This window comes from Chiroxiphia lanceolata, chromosome 4 (genome assembly GCF_009829145.1).
Source record: "Chiroxiphia lanceolata isolate bChiLan1 chromosome 4, bChiLan1.pri, whole genome shotgun sequence".
Classification (NCBI taxonomy): Eukaryota; Metazoa; Chordata; class Aves; order Passeriformes; family Pipridae; genus Chiroxiphia; species Chiroxiphia lanceolata.
In genome coordinates this window covers 1,588,184-1,607,906 of record NC_045640.1, presented here as the reverse complement: position 1 = coordinate 1,607,906, position 19,723 = coordinate 1,588,184, and the positions used below count along the sequence as shown (strand labels likewise).

Sequence of the window (19,723 nt, the reverse complement as noted above, 5' to 3'; positions counted from 1 at the left end):
TTGGGCACTTCCAGGGATCCAGGGGCAGCCACAGCTTCTCTGCCAAACCTATGCCAGGGCCTCCCCACCCTCACAGGGAGGAATTCCTTCCCAATATCCCATCTATCCCTGCCCTCTGACAGTGGGAAACCATTCCCTGTGTCCTGTCCCTCCATCCCTTGTAAATGCTCTCTCTCCATCTTTCCTGTCAGCCCCTTCAAGTCCTTACAAAAACGTCTGGAACACTTGCAGTCACATATCCCAAACTGCTCCTTGGCTTTAGGGAGCAGATCTGATCCCACAGGAATGCCTTTCATCCCTAGATAAGTGCTGTGGGTGGCTTGAGGGATTTTGGGACTGCAGATAACATTTATAAATAAGGTCTCTCAGACTACAGGACAGTCCCAGGTTCCAGATCCCACAGCTCTGTGCAGGGATGGATGCAGGATTTGGGTTCTTTCTGTGGGTTGGTGTTGTATCTATTGGTGCCTCTACTTGTCCAACTTATTTTTCCTCACTTTCCAGCCTTTTTCTAGGCAGGAATAGATTTCCAATTATATGTTTTAACAGCTAAATCTACAGTTTCAACTGTCTGGATGTAAAAGCCTTTGCTCTGCCAGCCCTGTCCCTTGCCTCCAGTGAAGCTGGTGGAATATTAAACCAGGATGAGCCATCAGCCAGCCAGGATTTGGGATAAGCGATTGGTGTTATCAGCTGTGGACAAATTAATCACTTCCTTGACTCCAGAAGTCGTTGCTTGGGTTTAATTGCCCTGCCCAGCCTGGAAATGAGAAGTGTCAGCTCTCAAATCTCAGGTTTGGCTCCCTCCAGCCTCGTGTTCTGGGTGCCTTTCCCTGCAAATGGGTGAGAAGGGAGTGGGAATTCTCTTGGCAGTTCCAGGAGCAGATCTTGGTGCCTTCCCTTCATCCCATCCATCCCACCTTGAGCCAGGGATGTGTCCTGTTTACCTTGGGAAGTGCCGTGTTTTCCTTGGCCTCTGCCCTGGTTTTCTGGTGCTTTTGGATGTCTGTGAGGAGCTCAAACCTTTGCCCACACAAGTGATGTCTGAAAGGTTTTTTCCCCCTCTCCTGCTGCAGTTTTGGGACTGTCCTTGGTGGGTTTTTCCTCCCTGGCCAAATCCCTTTCCTTCTATGCTGTATTTGCTTCCCATTCTCCCTTCTCAGCGTTGCCAAACTCATCCCTTTGGTTGCCTTCAGGTTCTTGAAGGATCCCCAGGAAGGTTCTGGTGCCCTGGAAAAGCCTTGGCACCATCTACATCCTGATGATTCCCATTTATTTATGGAACCTTCTTTCAGCTCTTTCATTGCACACAATGTGCAATAAAAACTAGAAGCCTCAACACTGTGAAATAATAAATTATTATTATTATTATTATTATTATTATTTCAAAATACCTTACAGTTTGTTTTGTGGGTGCTTAGGACTTGTGTGCTGCATCCCAAGAGGATTTATCCAGCTTGGATTTGCTTATTCCCATCTTATTCCCTCTTGTCCTTAACTGAGGGCATGGCCTCGCTATGTGATGTGACATCCTTTGAGTGACCCTTGATTTACCAGAGCCACCTCAATCCTCCCAAATCCTCTAAAAAATAACCTCCCAAAGAAAATGGTAAGGCTTTCAAATAGCAAAAAAAAAAAAAAAATGGTGAGTGGGGAAAAAAAAAAACAACCAAGTTTAATGAGAGTAAAAACTGGGATAATTAATTTCTTTAAATAGATTAAGGGAACTGAGAGAGAAATGAGTGGAGCTGGATGAAGTACAGACCACAAATAATGCTTTAAAGAGACTAAATATGATGAATAGTGGTTGTTTTCTTCCTTAAAGACTTGTCCTGCTTGGGCCTGTGCAGGGCTAAGTGTTGGACTCAGTGATCCTTGTGGGTCCCTTCCAACGGGATATTTGGGGATTCTGTGACTTGCAGACCCTCCCTGGGTGTCTCTTTTAACCTGTTTTTTTTGTGATGCAGAGCTGGGACAGCTGGAGAAATCCAGCCTGAACAAACAAGGGTCATATTCTCTTTGTTCATCTCCATTGGGGATCAAATCCTGGTGCCAAGAACCCCTTTTGGGGTTATTTCTGTTTAAATGTTAAAAATGTGTGTTTGTCCAACATGTGGCTTAAGGTTTGGGAGATTCCCACCAGCACTGTCACTGTTGGGGGTTCTGGAGCTCTCCTTCAAGGTTCTCTGAAGGAAAAGCTTGAAAATTCTTCTTGAAAATATTAATAAATATAGGAAAGATGGAGTGGAATTGTTCTGGGGGGGGGGGAGCCCTGGTGTTTTGGTGCTCTCTGCTCCTTGGACACTGAGCATCCACAATGACCTGCTTGGATCAATCAGATCCTGTTATCCCATCCAGAAGTCAGGAATTAAGGAGGGGGGAAAATCCTCCAGCCTCTTGAGAACGTGGGTCAGGTGCCACTCAAAGCTTGCTGTGCTTGGAAATGATTTAATTCTTGGTGAGTGAAGGTGTAGTTAAGATGAAATCTGGACTGAGCAGTTAAGCTGAAATCTGGGCTGAGCTCAATTTGAAGCCTAAACAAGCACAGACATCCCTTCTTACTGTGATTTCATAAAACAAGTCGAGAACAAATGTTATTCCTCTGCAAGCCAGCACAGAGAGCTTATTTTTGGTTATTTTAGTGCAGGACTGAGGGCTCCCTTCCCTGGCAGCTCTAAACTGCTGCTGTTGTAGCTGTTTTATCTTCTCACTTACTAATCCAATCATTTCTCATTTATTTGCAGTGATTGAACAAGTTGGGTCTGTGCTGGCAGATCTTTTAAAAACCACAGGATGGGCAGATACCTCACTCAAGACTGACCACAGTGTCTTGCTGAGATGCTTGCACCTAAATATTAATTAATTAGCCTCATTTTTCCTGTGCTGTCACACTGCTCTGGGTGTTTTTTTTTTTTTTTTTTTTTTGTCCCCAAAACTCTCGGGTAAAAAGTTTTAAATTGTCTTTGTGCAGAGTTCTTTGCCTTAAATTAAGCAAAAAAAGCCCAAGTCACTGATAGGAATTGTAATGGATGGTTGGAAATGGAGGAACGTTGGCTTGAGGGGAGCAGAGGAGGAGGAGAAGGAAGAGGAAGAGGGTGGGAATGTGACAATTGCCATCAGGTGGTGATGAAGCTCCTGAGCAACAATTCCAGTTGGGAGCACACGAGGGAATTTCTCTGTGGCCAAACCCAATTGTTGGCATCTCATTCCTGAAGATGGGGAAGAAGAAGAAGGGATGAAACCCTTGGAATGGCTCAGACAAAGGTTTTTTTGGTGCTCTTGCTGTGGCCCCTTGGCTGTTTTAGTGCAGGTTGGTCTCGCACAAGGGCACTTCCACCTTTCCCTGTGCAGGTGGCAGCTGAAAATGGTTGTGTTTTAATTCGTTTAATTAGTGCATGGGCAGCGTGTGCTCATTAGAAAAGCACCATTTCTGGAAAATGAGCATTGGGGCAACATGTCCCTGTTTTGGGATGGGCTTTCCCCTGTTCTGAATTTGCTTTCCCTGTAGTTCAGGTTTTTTTCCCTATTCTGAATTCTGCTGAATTTCCCTGTTTAATTTGGGGGATGGAATTACAGGGTTAATGGAATTATAGAATTGTTTAGGTTGAAAAAGCCCTCTGAGATCATCCAGTCCAACCATCCCCCAGCACTGCCAAGGCCACCACTGACCCATATCCCCAAGTGCCACATCCACAGGGATTTTAAATCCCTCCAGGGATGGGGACTCTAACACTGCCCTGGGCAGCTGTGCCAGGGCTGGACAACCCTTTCCAGGAGGAATTTTTTCCCAATATCCAACCTAAACCTCTTTTGGTGCAATTTAAGGCCATTCCCTCTCCTCCTGTCCTTTGTTCCCTGGGAGCAGAGCTCGACCCCCCCCCCGGCTCCCCCCTCCTGTCAGGGGGTTGCAGAGCCAGAAGGTCCCCCCTGAGCCTCCTTTGCTCCAGGCTGAGCCCCCCCAGCTCCCTCAGCTGCTCCTGCTGCTCCAGCCCCTTCCCAACTCCGTTCCCTTCCCTGCACACGCTCCAACCCCTCCATGTCTCTCCTGTCTGAGGGTCCCAGAGCTGCCCCCAGGGCTGGAGGTGCCTCAGCAGTGCCAGCACAGGGGGACAATCACTGCCCTGGGGCTGTGACACACCAGGGCTGACACAGACCAGGGGCCCTTGCCCTTCTTGGCTCACCTGACCACTGGGATAGTGGAGACGATGAGATTATGGGGGAGAAGGAGCTTTTTATGGAAGATTTTGGAGACTGAATGGCAGGACCAGCCTGGAATAAACTCCTGGTGTTTGCTCTCCTCTCCCATTGCGGGATTTGCCCAGCTTGGGCCGTGTCCATGGATGCAGCAGCTCCTGCTGCTCCAACATCACGCTCCCGTTCTTCCTGCTCAACACTGGCACGTTTTCCATCTTTCTTTGGAGGCTGGAATAGCTGATGGCTGAACATGTGTTCCTTCTCAGGTGGGTTAGAGGAGAACCAACCTGGTTCTTCTAGGACAACAGGTCTTTGGTGGCTTCTTTCAAGCTTCCTTGGCTTCCCTTGCTCCTGGGGAAAGGTCTGGTGGCTGAAAACGCTCTGCTGGCACAGCCAAGGCTTGTTGTGTGGCAGTGGACATTTCACTTGATTCCTCTGTGCCTGTGTTTGCCAGGATGTGAAATATCCCTGATCTTCCCCTTGAAGGGGAACGGAGACAGGTTGGTGTAAGATTTTCTGGTAAGAGAAAACATTTAAAGGTTCTGCGGTTTTAAGTTCTTGTTTCAGTGTAGGTGCTTTTCAGAAAGAATCCCACCGATCCCAAAACAAACACAAATGTTTTGAGATATCCTTGGTAATGTTCTACTTCCAGGAATGTTCCAGAACGCTCTGGGTGCACCCTTACATCCAGAGCGGGAAGCGAAGCTTCCAGGCCGCCGTTCTCATTTTCTGCGTGGTGTGGTCTCGTGGAGGGGTGAGCTGAGCTCACCAGGAGGTGATAAAGGGCTTCCAAATTGCTTTTGGGAACTCTGCTGTCCAGCTTTCAGTCGTCTGAGCAAACTTTCCTCCTGTGGATTCCGTGTCTGGCTTCAGCTCTTAGGAAAGGCGCTGCTGTCGGAGCCTGGATCACGGAGCAGCGTGAAATACTTGGCTTGGGCTTCTCTGCGTGCAGAGTTCAAGTTGAGGCCTTCCAGATCCTGGAGCTGGTCCTGCTTTGGCCCTGCTTTTGGCTGCCTGTGTGTTCCAAAGTGTGTCACACGCTCCCTGCCGTGCTCTGGTGCAGTTCAGCCGTGGTGACACGGGGTGGTGGTGACACTGAAGCTCTGGTGGCCCGAAGGCTGCGGCAATCCCGGTTTTAGTTTGCCGTGGCTCTGGATTACTTTATTCTGGATTACTTTATTACCTCTGGATTACCTTTTGTGTGTCTGCTTCTTCCAAGCCCCTTCCACGGTGCTCCATGAGCCACGAATCGCCGGGGTGGCGTTTTTGGAAGAGCTGGTGAGAAAACAGCTTGAACATCCACAGTCGTCTTGTGGGTTCAGGTGCTCCCAGAACTTCTGGCAGTGGTTAAATCACCCCCATATCTGGCACATGTGACTTCACCTTCTTGGGGCTTTTATCCTTGGTTTTGATCCCTCTTGGATCTGCCCTGTGGATCCTGTTGGTTTGGTGAAGACTTCACTGACTACTCAAGGTGCTGCCCCTGGGCGAGGTGGGCTGGTGTGTGTGTGGAGCTTGTTTGAGCCAAGCTCTGCCCCCAGAGCAATCTTCCTTCCCAAATTTCCCCCAGTGTCCCAGAATCCTGTTGTTTTGAGCTTGTCCCTGTCACCCAGAGCTGTTTTGACTCCAAAAACGCTTTGCCCCTAGAGCCCTTTTTGGGATCGTGCAAGTTCAGGGGTAGAGCATTCCTTTCTGTCTCCTGTTCACAGTCCATATTCCCCTGTAGTTGGGGAGAACTTCTGGGCATCTTTTCTGCTTGCTCAGCTTTCCTGAGGTCAGTTTGGTGATGGAAAGGTCTTTTCCTTCCAGCTCTTGGCCCTGTGCTGCTGTTCTGTTTAGTGTCTGGAGCACTGAGCTCTTGTCAGCACATCTTGGAGGGAATTTGGGAGGGTTTTTTTTGCTGTTTTTTTGATAAATAGTAGCCTGGAAGAGAACTTGGAGTGTGTTCTAGTTGGTGTTTCAGCCCTTCCTACGCTGCTGACCTTGTGACCTTCTCAGAGGGTCACCTGCAGGTTAGGTGCCAGTTGACTTGCAGGTGGAACTAAGCACCCATATTCTGTGGGAAACATCCCATATCCTCAGCTCTTTCCTGAAGGAAAGTGTGGCAGGAGAACAGCTCTTCCAGGCTCAGAGAACTGGCCTGACTTGCTGGGTCAAGTAATTTATCAGTGTGTGAGCAGACAAGCAGGAGAGGAGGAGGAAGAGGAGCTGGAGAAGGGCCCACACCATCACTTTTGGGAAAGGCTGAGCCGACCACGGGCAAACCAGGCTCTGAAAATCAACCCTGCTGACAAAACCACCTCCCACTGCTGCCTTTTGTCTGCTCCTGGTGGCCACGGGAAGTAATCCTTGGGGAAGCCTTTGTGTGGGGTAGGGGGGGGAGTCTGGATAATTGATGTCCCTCTGTAAAGCTGGATGGCAAATCCACAGGGTGGCTGCTTCCCGGAAAAAATACATTATGGGACGGTGTCTGTGCAGAATTTAGGAAGCTTTTTTTTTCTTTTTGTTATAATTTTTGTGTTCTTTAACTGAATTGTAACATCCTTGTAGGCAAGTTCCTTGTGATTCTGTCCTCCAGCTCCATGGAGCTCTTCCTTGTGCTGGAACTGTGAGGCCTTTGTGTAATTAAGATCAAATAACGAAATACTGAAGGTGAAGACAAGCTCTCAATCTTAAAGCTTTGTGTTGGTGAAATCCTTGATGGAAAATCCCTTCCCGGTGTCCAAGTGCCTCCTGATGTTTCGTTGTGCTCATCTGTTCCAGCTCAGGCAAGGATTTAGGGAATGATATGCCAGGATAAGCAAAACCACATCCCATCGCTCCTTGTTGCTGTTCCTTCCAAAGGTAGAAATATTGACTCCTTCCTCCTGAGCTGGAGGAGGGATGACCTGCCCAGACCCAGGGATTGCCCTTGTGTGTGTGTGTGAAGGAACTGCAGGAAACCTGATGTTTGTCATAGCCCCAAAACCTGTCCCACCTTTGGGATTATCTCCCCGTTATTCCAGGGGGTGGGAGATGCCAGCACTGGATCTGCTGCCATCCCGTTATCCCCACTTAGGTGGTGCCTCTTTTATTGTCCTTGTTACAAGATGTTGCAGCAGTGGAGATAAAGTCCTTCAACCAGTGTTCCCAAAGTGTTCCCTAAGCTAAAACGGGTCATGGTGCCTCTGGATTCTTCCTCTGAGGGTTTGGATTTGTCTGGATTTGGCTACCTTTGTAATCATAGAATCATTAAGGTTGGAAAAGACCTTTAAGAGGATAAAGTCCAACCATCAACCCAACACCACCACCCTGGTCACCACTGAACCATGTCCTCAAGTGCCACCTCCACACGTTTTTTGAACACTTCCAAGGATGGTGACTCCACCACGCCCCTGACAGTCTCTTCCAAGGGTTTACAACCCTTTCCAGGCCAAGTATTTTCCTAATATTTAATCTAAGCCTCCCCTGGTGGAGGAGGGGACAGAGGTAGGATGTGTTGGATGGGGATGTGGGAGTCTCAAAGGTGACAACATCCTACAGCTTCCATGAGGACAAGAGGGTCTGGTAGCTCAGGAGAGACTGGAGATGGACAGAAGGATGAACTCTGTGCCTCAGTTGCCACTGGAGAGTCCCCAGGGACAGCACAAATGTCCCATGCAGAGGATGAGGTTGGTGCCTGATGTCCATCAACCACGGGAGGTGGTGGAACAAGGCTTGGTTGGCTGAAGTGTGAGTGTAATGACCTGAGTTTTGCTCTAAGCAGAGATGAGAACAGTGTGTTCATCTCCTGGACTTCTGGGATCTGCTGGAATTTGACGTGTTTGGGAAGAAGAGGAAGATGAGGCTTAAGAGGGACTATTCAACCTGGAGAAGAGAAGGCTCCAGGGAGAGCTGAGAGCCCCTTGCAGGGCCTGAAGGGGCTCCAGGAGAGCTGGAGAGGGACTGGGGACAAGGCAGGGAGGGACAGGACACAGGGAATGGCTTCCCAGTGCCAGAGGGCAGGGATAGATGGGAGATTGGAAAGGAATTCCTGGCTGGGTGGGTGTTGAGGCCCTGTCCCAGGTTGGGCAGAGAAGCTGTGGCTGCCCCTGGATCCCTGGGAGTGTCCAAGGCCAGGTTGGACAGGGCTTGGAGCAAGCTGGGCTGGTGGAAGGTGTCCCTGGTGGACACCAGGGGGTGGAACAAGGTGAGCTTTAAGGTCCCTTCCAACCCAAACCATTCCATGGTTTTATAAGAGCAGGGCCTTTAGAGGCAGCTCTCTCTTCATGTCACATTAAACTGTGTTACATAATTTATAAAGACAGAGCCATTAAAATGCCAGAGTGATTAGGAACACTTTCCATTTCAATAGGAATCAGAAGGAGTATTTTACTTTAACAACTTTATTTCTCTTTGGCAATATTTCTGCTCAGGTAAGAACATCTGAAAGAATCTCTCTTGACCTGTGACCTGTTTCATCACCAGGTCCACAATTTCCTGGGCCCCTTTGAATGCTGAAATTTTTTTGGGGGGGTTTTTTTTTTGGAGGTGGAGAAGGAAAGAAAAAGTGACTGATGTGTGTTGGTGAAAATATTCACAGAATCACAGAAAACCTGGGACCTCTGGAAGTCATCTGGTCCTACCCCTCAAGTGGGATTGTCAACAAGAGGTCATTCAGGACTGTGTCTATTCTGGGTTTGGATATTTCCAGAGATGGAGACTCCACAGCGTTTTTGGCCACCTGGAAAAGGTTCTTCCCCCAGAGGGTGGTTGGGCACTGACCAGGCTCCCCAGGGCAGTGGGCACAGCCCCAAGGCTGCCAGAGCTCCAGGAGGGTTTGGACAACACTCTCAGGGGCAGGGTGGGATTGTTGGGGTGTCCTGGGTGGGACCAGGAGTTGGACTGGATGATCCTTGAGGGTCCCTTCCAGCTCAGCAGATTTTATGCTTCTTTGATCCCAGTGTTTCACCACCCTCACAGTGAAGAAATTTTACCTTTCTTATTTTTACTGTTTTCTTACATTTAGTGGGTTTTTCCATCTGTTCCCTCTTGTCCTGTCACTGGGCACCAAGGAGAACAATCTGTCTCCATCTTCTTTACCTCTCAACCACTACCAGATGATTTTATAAGCTGATCAAGAATTTTCTTCCTCTCCAGTCTGAGCAGTCCCAACTCTCTCAGCCTCTCCTCGTAGGAGAGATGCTCCCATCCCTTTATCATGCCCTTGACCTGTCCTGGAGTCTCTCCTCTACTGTCCATCATCTTCATCCTGTTGTAAAATATTTGGGCAACCGTGTCTGCTCTTTCCTAGTTTGGCTGAGCTGTGCTGTCTTTCAGGGTAAGGGGAAGACTCCCTGTGTCCCATTCCCCATTACATGGGAAAATATATTTATGGATGTTTATGGATATTTATGGATATCCATGTGCTGGAGCCTAAATTTTCACTCCTGCATTGAGCAAGACACGTCTGGTTCGTGCGTGTTGGATGATCCTCTCAGGCATGTGGTGTGACTTGGGGTGGTCCTGGGCAGGACCAAGAGTTGGACTGGAGGATCCTTGTGGGTCCTTTCCAACTCAGCACATTCTGGGATGAACTTGGGAAGATCCTGGATGGAGAGGTTGATTCTTCCCCTTCTTTCAGTGGTGTCTCCCAAAGGCTCTGGAAGCATGGAGATGACAATTATGATGCCTCCTTTCTGCTTGGAATTTGTCTGGTTTAGGATTGTGGGGATTTTATCCTATTATGATTTTTTTCCCCAGAGTTAAACAGCTGCTTGGGACCTTTATTTTTTTAAAAGGAAACTACTCAAGTTGGATATCAGGAAAAATTTCCTCACTGGAAGAGTGGTTAAGCATTGGAACAGGCTCCCCAGGGAAGTGGTGGAATCCCCATCCCTGAAAGTGTTCAAAAAACAACTGGATGTGGCACTTGGTGACGTGTTTTAGGACATGGGGGTATTTGGTCAGAGGTTGGACTCGATGATCCTGGAGGTCTTTTCCAACCTTAATGATTCCCTGTTGCATTTAGTGATTAAATTACCTCTCAGTCTCCCTCTGAATAATCCATATAGAGAGATCTTTCCGTGTCCAGACGTATCCAAGGTGTTTTGTGCACCTTGGGATTTTCTGTAGTAATTCTTTTGCCTGGGACTTGCCTTGCCGGAGCTCTGGTGTTGATATTTCCTTCACATCCGAGTTACCAAATCCCAGAATTTGCTGAGTAGGAAGGGACCCCCAAGGACCATGGAGTCCAACTCCTGGCCCTGCACAGGACCATCCCCAAGATGAAGGTGACACTGTCGTGGTTCCACATCCTTTGCTTTCCCCCTTTAAAACCCAGCGTCTCGCTCGAGGCCGGAGTGAGAACCGACCAGAGACGGAGCAGATGATTCCACTGAGCTTTGCCTCGTGCTCCAAATCCCACATCTGATGCACATCCACCCCGTTACTCCGAGCGCGTCCTCTCCCCCGGCCCGTCACGGACGTGCTGGAAAACCACCGAGGGCTCGGCAGAAGGGAGATTAGAACATTTGCGGCGGCTTTACATCCACATCCTCCCATTCTTGTGGCTTTGTGTCTGCCCCCTCGTGTCGACACTTCTCCCAGCAACGCTCCATATGGTCCCAACGTTCCGAAGCTTCGAGCGGAGTGTGACCGCGGTGTATCATTAGATTTCCTCCTGGTTTTTTTTTTTATTTAACTGCTCTTGTTTACAGGCACTGTGGAGATGATTCATCCCTGTCCTAATGTCAACCAGCTTTGGATGGGCTGAAATTTATCTCGCTCGGTTCCCATCCTACACATGGCTCAAATCAACTGTCCTTCCAAACTTGAAAGAGCTGGAGAGAGTCGGGGCCCGCTGACGCATCGCGTTTGTTCTTGGGGGAATTGTTTCCATTGTCCTCCCAAAAAGAGGAGGGGAGTTGAAAGCTCTGCTCGTGGCCAGTTCTCCCCATCCTGGCCTCGGCTGGGGGCATTCGTGTTTCTCGTAGCTGTTCTGCCTTCCCTGGCTTTGGGGTTGCTCCGTGAGTTTCCTGGCTCTCCTGGAGTCCGGGCTCTTAATTTGTTCAAGCTCTCCCTCCTAATGTCTCTTTAACATCTGAAATTCCTCCTCTAATAGGGGTATTCTAACCAAGTCCTTCCATTATATTTTCCATTAGGGGTAATTATCCTTTGTTTCCTTCGGCATCTTGCCTGGCAAGGAATAGCTGGATTCCAACCCGGAGGTGGCTGTGGCTTTATGGTGGCTCTGTTTTTCCAGCAATGTACAGTCTGAAAGTGCTTTATTGTCATAAGTGAGCTCTTAAGGAGGCTTTGGAATATTTATGGAACACAGGTTTCCAGACAAACTGTGGCTGCCCCATCCCTGGAAGTATCCAGGAGCAACCTGAGATAGTGAAAGGTGTCCCTGCCCATGGCAGGGGGTGGGACTGGATGGTCTTCAAGGCCCCTCCCAACCCAAACCATTCCATGATTCTGTGGTTTTAAAGACCTGATCTTGTGCAAATGAAAGAAATGGGAGTTTATCTGTTGCCATCAGTGAAAGTTGAGTTGGGTTCTTTGAAATCCATGTAAAAAACCCAGGAAGATTTGATGCCCGGGGTCAGAGACATTGTTTCTTTCAGCCTCTGGGCTTAGTGGAGCGTTGGTTAAGAACAGGAGCTTTCCCAGGAGCTTCAGCTCTTCTGTGGGGTGAATTTGTAGGAAACAAGGCTTTGGGGACCTCAAGGAGCCACTTACTTGACTCTCCTCCATCTGAGGAGATATTTGGTCTCTCCAGCAGCAAACACACCTAATTCACTCTTCCTTGATGTCTTTTTAACTTATTCTTAGAGGTGATCAACTTAAACAGATTCCATAACATCCCCTGATGATCCCTCTTGGATTTCAACCATTCTTACAGTCAGAACACTTTGTCCCATGTTTAACCTAATTTTCCTGGTCAATTTAAGCCCAGTCACTGTTTTTCCTCTCTTGATTAGACACAAATATTTACATGGGAATGTGATTCCAGGCCTCTTCTGGTCATCATCCAGCCCAAACCCATTGCCTGGTAATCCAGCTTTCCTCCCTGAGGATGGGGCTGTTAAAATACCCTTCGGATGAAGTTTTTGTGAAGCTTAATTGAAAATCCATTGTCACTTGGTGCTGTGCATCACTGTCCTGTGGAGTTTTGACTGCACAGGCCCTGGGGCTGTGGTGGGGCATCGACCTGGAGAAACAAAATGATGGAGAACCACAAGGGTGGAGTAAAACGCACTAAATGTCTTCTGCCATTCCCAGTTTTCTCTCTGGGAAGCCCTTTTATGTGGATTCATCAAGTCAAATGGATTCTTGAGCGTGTCTCCTGCAGGACTTCTCTGCTTTTGGGTTCATGACCTGAGTCTTCTCCAAGTGAACAAAAAGGCTTTTAATTATTAAACCCACACAGGCCGCAGAACCAAATGTTCCTGGTGCTGCTGGTGATGCCGTGATGAGTCTTGTCTGGTCTCCAGCTGCCTCTCGAAAAAGCACTGGTCCCTTGTAGGTCCTGTGCCCTGTTGAACTATCCTAGGCAGATGTCCCAGAGGGTACCAGGGATCTGTATTCCAGCAACTGGAGCCTCCGTGTCATCCAATCTGGGACTTGCATGTGAACTTTCAAAGTCAGTTATTAGGCTGTAGATGAGAATGAGTCTCCTCTGACTCAGACTGTACTGGTGAGAGAATCTGGGTCAGATGATTCTTGTCCCTGCCAGGAGTCCCCGTTGCGTCGTTTCCTTCGGGAGCCACTCGAGTGGTTTCTCCGGATCTGGTTTGATTAAGTGGATCAAGGTTATAAAGATGTTTAAAAGTAGCCTCACAACCTGATCTAGTGAGAGGTGTCCCTTCCCATGGGGAATGAGCTGGTCTTTAGGGTCCCTTCCAACCCAAAGCATTCCATGATTTCGGGAGAGGGTGAAGGACTGGGTGGTGGCGCAGGCGTCGTTACTGGGGCCGGAGCAGGAGCTGGCAGGGAGCTGTTTTCTGCTGGCACCGCCTGCAGAGCACAAATCCATCTGCTGCTGGAAGTCAGGAACTTCCCAACACAATGAATTGGCAGCGAGGGACCGAGCTGTGCCACTCGTTCAACTTTTGCCTCCGAGTGAGACCTCGAGTTGACCTTGACGCTCAACCACGCGCTTCCGCCAGAGGAAGGAGCTGGAAGTTTGTGCTGTTGAGAGCAGGGACACGATGCCAGGGAGTGTGAGGCTGCTGCTTCCCTCTTAAAAAAAAACATGGATGAGCAACGTCCTCGGTCCTGGAAGTTATCAATCCTTCCTCTGGCAGTTTGGATGGGTTTCGGGGGGGTTTTACGACGCCGCGCGTTTAATATCGCGCACGTCCCGAGGATTTGTTGTGCCTCTGTTGGACGCTGTGACAACATTTCTTCACAGCAGAAAGGAGGGGACGGGTCTTAAAGCCAAGAATGCACCAAAAAAAAAAAAAAAAAAGAGTCAACTTGGTTAAACAATTCGTAAGACAACAAAACGAGCTTTTGTTCGTAGGGAAGAAGCTTTTATTGGGCAATAACACAGCAAGTAGAGACATTAAAATTGTGCTGTGGTAATTGGATGTGCTTTTATAGATGTGAGGGCTGAAATAGGAATTCTGTAAAGTTTATCAAAATGATGCTTCCCTCAGCTCCGGGGCCCCCAGCACGAGGAGGACGTGGAGCTGCTGGAGCGGGTCCAGAGGAGGCCCCGGAGCTGCTGCCAGGGCTGGAGCCCCTCAGCTCTGGAGCCAGGCTGGGAGAGCTGGGGGGGTTCCCTGAAGGGATGGTCAGGCTTTGGAACAGGCTGCCATCCCTGGAAACGTTCAAAAGGTGTGTGGATGTGGCACCTGGGACGTGGTTTAGTGGTGAACACACTGGTGCTGAGTTGATGATTGGACTCGATGATCTTAGAGGTCTTTTCCTACCTAAATGGTTCCATGTTTCTATAGCAGAGGATTCTTCCATGGCTTTGTGCTCCTTGTGTCCTCACAGCCCTTTCCCTTCAAATCTAAACCCGATTCCTTTGGCTCTTCTTGACCAATAAATCAGGAGTTGTGGCTAATGTGGAGTTTTTGGTCTCTGCTGCCTTCCCCTTGATCCTGTTGAACTTGTGCTCCCGATTCCGACCTTTCCTTGGAGCACCACCGTGCCCTCGCCTCTGCTGACCTTCATCCTTCTTGACTTCTGGAAACACTTCCAGCTTCCCGAGGTCTTTGGCTGCCGCTTTCCCCATGACTTATGGCTCCCTTGGCTTTGGTGGCACCGACGTCTTTCCAAAGTGCAGCTCTTGGCGTTCCCATTTTCCAATTTGCTCCTCAAACCGCTGAGGAAAACCAGGCCCAGAGCAAATCCATGTGGAAGCCCTGTTGAAAAGCTCCTTCTGGTTGAGGCCATTGACAAGTAACGGGGGTTCTCGGGTGGTTTTTGAGGAGCGTATGCATGTGGTTTTTGGGAATTCTCTCTGCGGTGTTCCTCATGGAACACTTGTGGGAACGCCCACCGGGGCCGTGCCAGGACCTGGCTGAGATCAAGGTGTTCCCAGTTAGGAAACCAGGGTTATCCTGCCAAAAAATAAAATATAGTGGTGCTCTTCAGCACCTGCTTTGTTTTCTACCCCATAACCTTGGGATATTGCTGGTATTTAGTGGAATTTTATGGTGATCGGAATGATTTCTATTGTAAACAGAAAATAGGATGGTGAGGGAAACTTGTGTGCAAGAGATGTGAGTCTAAGCAGGACAAATCCATGTGGGAATGCTTTTAAATGGGAATAACGAATATATTTATGATTATAGATCTTACACTCTTCCAAAAAGGGGGGAAAAAAGTGGCTTTCTCTGTATTTTTGATGTGAATTAAACCTGTGTGGGTGATAGGACAAAGCAGAGCAGGCTTCAATTCTGGGCTTCAGTTCTGGGCTTCAATTCTGGGCTTCAATTCTGTTTCATTAGAAGAATGAAAACAAAAAGTAAATTTTCCACCAAGGTAACTTGAGGTGTAACCTCAGTGGGTTGTATTTGGAGTATGAGGTGCTGCTACTGTGTCCTAAGTGGATAAACTTGGGAATCATGAGGATTAAACTCTCAACAGTTCGATATTAATCTTAAAAACTTTCTTTGACCTTTTTTCCGTGGAGCTGTTGGCCCACTCTTGAAATTGTGATTGTTTTGTTGCAATGCTCAGTAGTGAATTTGTTTATTACAAAAGTCAGGCTGAGATTAAACAAACTGCTAATGCTTTTATGTAGCTTAATGAGAAGAAAATGTTTCGGAGGGATTCAAACCACTACAGAAGTTTTAAAGGTGGGGGGGAGGGAATTAAACTGAAGTCCACAACAGACTCAGGAATTTGTTCCACTTATTAATTGAAAACAAAAGCAAGTCACTTGTGTTCCACTGTCCCCAGATTGTCCTCCTTGCATTGTTCCAGATCTCTTTCATTCCACCCCCGGAGACTTCCCTCCTCTGTATTTTCAGCTGAATTTATTTAGGTTCCTTCTGAGTCTCATCCCGGAGGCAGCTCTTGTTGGGAATCAAGTTGCAGGGTCAGCCTTGTGGCTTGGCCTTCTGCAGGCCTGCCTGAGGCCCTGTGCTTAACCAGGTCATGGAATGGTTTGGGTTGGAAGGGACCTTAAAGCCCATCCAGTGCCACCTTCCACTAGCCCAGGTTGCTCCAACCTGGCCTTGGACACTTCCAGGGATCCAGGGGCAGCCACAGCTTCTCTGTGCAACCTTTACCAGGGCCTCCCCACCCTCCCAGCCAGGAATTCCTTCCCAGTATCCCATCTAACCCTGCCCTCTTTCAGCTTAAATCCAGTCCCCCCTTACTGAGCACAAGATGTAGGCAGGACCTGCAAAGTGAATTCCCAAACATCTTCTAGCATTAATTTCTGCCTCTGCAGTAACTCAAAGCTCCTCTGGCAGTTCTCTCGCATGGAAGTGGTGTCTGGGTAGGACCTGCCAGCCTGGAAGCAGTCCCAAGAAGTGTCTAAAGCAGGGCTGGAGGGAGTGTAGGTTGTGTTGGTGCTTGGTGACAACACCCAAGATGTTGCCCAGAGAAGCTGTGGCTGCCCCTGGATCCTTGGAATTGTCCAAGGCCAGGTTGGAGCAACCTGGCAGGGGGTGGAACAAGGTGGTGTTTCAGGTTCTTCCCAACCCAAACCCTTCTGGGATTGTGTCCTCCTGTCTGACCATGTTTTAAGGAGGTTGTTACCCCTTTCAGTTTTCCCTTGGCTGTATCCCCCCAAAACCTCTGCTCTTTGCCCACTTTTGCTCTTGTGGATGAAGAAGTGGCTGGGAAGGCAGTGGAGTATCCGTGTCCAGGTGGGGGTTGAGCACAGGGAGCCCAGCGAGGCTCTGGGATGCCGAGGGAGGGCGGAGGTGTGGGACGTTCCCCACGGACACATTTGTGCCTCTGCCTGAGCCACCACTCCCTTTGTGCCACTTGGGAACTGGCAGAGGCACCTGTGCATCCACCTGAGGAGCACTGAGGGCACTTGGGTTGTTCAGCTGGAGAAGAGGAGGCTCAGGGGAGGCTTCATCGGGGTCTGCAGCTTCCTCTGAGGGGCAGCTCCATCTCTGCTCCGTGTGAGCAGGGACAGCACCCAGGGAATGGCTGGAGCTGTGCCAGGGCAGGCTCAGGTTGGAATTCAGGCAAAGGTTCTTCCCCTAGAGGCTGGTTGGGCACTGCCCAGGCTCCCCAGGGCAGTGGGCACAGCCCCAAGGCTGCCAGAGCTGCAGGAGGGTTTGGCTGATCCTCTGGGGCACAGGGGGGGACTCTTGGGGCTGGGCCTGTGCAGGGCCAGAAGTTGGACTGGATGATCCTGATGGGTCCCTTCCAACTCAGGATATCCTGTGATTTTATGACCTGTGGCACAGCTGGATATTTGTCTGTGGCATCCCTATTTTTAGTGGTTTGGCTTCTTGGTGTGCACCAGCTTTGGTTTGCCCCTGTTTTGGGGGATAAACTTTGCAGTAACTCCAGGCTGCAGATGGCAACTCCTGATGCATTTGTGGCTTTCCTGGAAAGATTTTTTCCAGTTGACCTTTTTTTTTAAAAAAAAAGAAAAAAAAAGGCAAAAAAAAAAAGGCGGATTTTTAATGAATGCAGAAATTGTGAAACTTAACAATCCAATCCAAGAAATTTGAAAGTCATCTTCAATGGTTTAATGAGTGCACTTAAAAAAATATAAACCAGACAGATCTGTCACTGAGCAGAGCCTTGAGTGGGGAGAATTACAGCCTGCCCTGAAATAATCAGATAAGTGCATGTGGGACAGACCACTCTTTCTCAGCCTTTTTTAATCAAAAGCCTTTTTGTGGAGGAGCTTTTTGACCAGCAATTTTTTATAGCAAAATTAAAAAAAAAAAAGAAGGCAGCCTGAAGGATCATTTTCTATAGTTTCTGTCCCAGTTCTGTGTTGTTACAACCAGGAGAAGGAACAGCCCAAAGCAATTCTGAGCTGTGTTTTCTTTCCCCTCGCTGTATTTTTTTATTGTGCTGTCATGATTATTAATGGTATAAACACGCAGGGAAGATGATTTTCCTTTTAGAGTGTTTTTTTTGTGCGTCACCCTTAATGCCTTTTGAATTATCAGTTGTTTCAGGATTGTTCCCTGAAGATCCAGGCGGGCTGTGGGAGCAGAGTGGATGTGCAGGAGAAATGGGATTGAGGGGGAGCAGCTGGAGGGACCTGTAGATCCAGAGGAAGGCAGTGGGTATCCCAAAGATTTGTCAGGAAAGAAGTAGGGAGAATAATGCCCCAGATGTGTTGATTTTGGAAGGGAAATGATCTGTATCGAAGGTGCTCAGGGAGTGGATCAGGTGAGAGGCAGAGTTGGCCTTGAGGACACTGGGAATTGCTGGGTGGGTCACACTGAACACACATCGAGGATTTGGGATCACAAGGGTGAATTTTCCAGGCTGCTGTGGTCTCCTGGCAGCTGAAGGAACACCTGAGGAAGTTGGATCTCTGCCAGAACCAGGGGACTGAGGATGATGATGGTGGAGTTCGGGGCTTGAGGGGTGTTTTGACACGACTGGGAGGGAGAGTTTTGTTCTTTGTGCCGGGAACCAGAGCTGGAACCGGTGTGGAAGGTGATGATGGTGAAGTCTGGGACTTGAGGGGTGTTTTGACACGACTGGGAGGGAGAGATTTGTTCTTTGTGCCACCAAACCGAGTCCTGACGTTGTTTGAGTGGAGAGTCACCACTAATCACTGAGTGTTATTGATATGATGATGTTCAACCCAGAGGCCACAAGGTGACATCCCATAATGTCAGAGTGGACTTTGGAATGTGTTGCACCTGGGTCTGGCTTGGTTGTTCCCTGTTCACATGTGTTTTGGAGGGAGGATGGAAATCAAGGATGTTGGTTCTTGGAGGGAGGATTGGGAAAATTCAGAAGGGAAAATACAAAATCTGCTTAAATCTGAGCTTAAATCTGAGTTTAAAGCTGACCCAGCATCTGCTGGGGTTTGTTACTGCCTGAACACCAACTACTTCTTTTTTTTTTTTTTTTTTTTTTTTAACTAAAGAAGAAAAAAAAAAAAGGTTTTAATCATCAACCTTAATGTCTTAGATTTGTCATTTCCAAAGAGGGTTTTGCCTGGAGTTTGTAAGTAATTTTGAGTTGTTTTTTTCCCCCCCCATTGACAGGTGCATACACACATTTGAGTGCAAACCGATTAATTTGCACCCGAAATTACTATTTTTTTTTTAAATTATCTATACCTGAGTACAAACACAACTCACCTATTTGTATTTTCTCGTTGTGTGGAGTTGTCAAACTTGAATTAAGAGTGAGTTTGTGTCGTTGGGTTTGCTGAGACCCTGCAGAGAGGCCTTTCAGCACTAGATGGCACTCAGGCTCCAAATTTCAGGTTTTTCCAACCACAACTCCTTGAAACTTTAAGGAAAAACCACCAGCACCGCATTAGTGGTGCCTTTCATGGTATTTGAGGAAGTTCTCTTTTTTTTTTTTCACCTTTAGCACCAACCAGTGAGTGAGGAAGGCAACGTGGTCACCTTTGAAGGCTTCTACTCCTGGGGTCTGGGTTATTTTATGTCGAGTTTTAAACAGGTTTATTGGCATTTATTTGGCATTTTTCTTTTGCATTTTCTTTACATTTATTTGGCATTTTTGTTTTAAATTTTACTGACATTTTTGGGGCTTTTTTTTTTTTTCATTTTATTTGCATTTATTTAGCATTTTTGTTTTGGCCCATGGGAATCTTTAACTGAAACTGTCGAATTGAAATTGCCTGGGCAGGTTTTAAAGAATAAGAATTAAGTAAATTATTGAGTAAAATTCTGCAACTTTTAGTCCTGTCTTGGTATTTTTTTGTACTTCCTTGAGACCTTTGTGGATTGGAGAGGTGGGATTCTCCAGAGCTCCTTGTGAGCACAGATCACACCAAGGGGGATCTCATGACTTGCTGCAGGAGTGTGTCCAGTTGGATTCATGGAATTCTGATTCTTTCTGAAGTGCTGCTTGTCACTGTGATTAATAATTCTTTAAATATTTCATTCTTGTTACAGCTCTGCCATTCCCACCC

The 19,723-nt window shown here is 48.0% G+C and overlaps 1 protein-coding gene across 6 annotated transcripts in view; it reads left to right on the top strand.

The window, feature by feature from the left end:
- EXOC6B (exocyst complex component 6B) overlaps positions 1-19,723 on the top strand; it is a 344,538-nt gene that overhangs the window by 31,975 nt on the left and 292,840 nt on the right. The window lies entirely within an intron of this gene.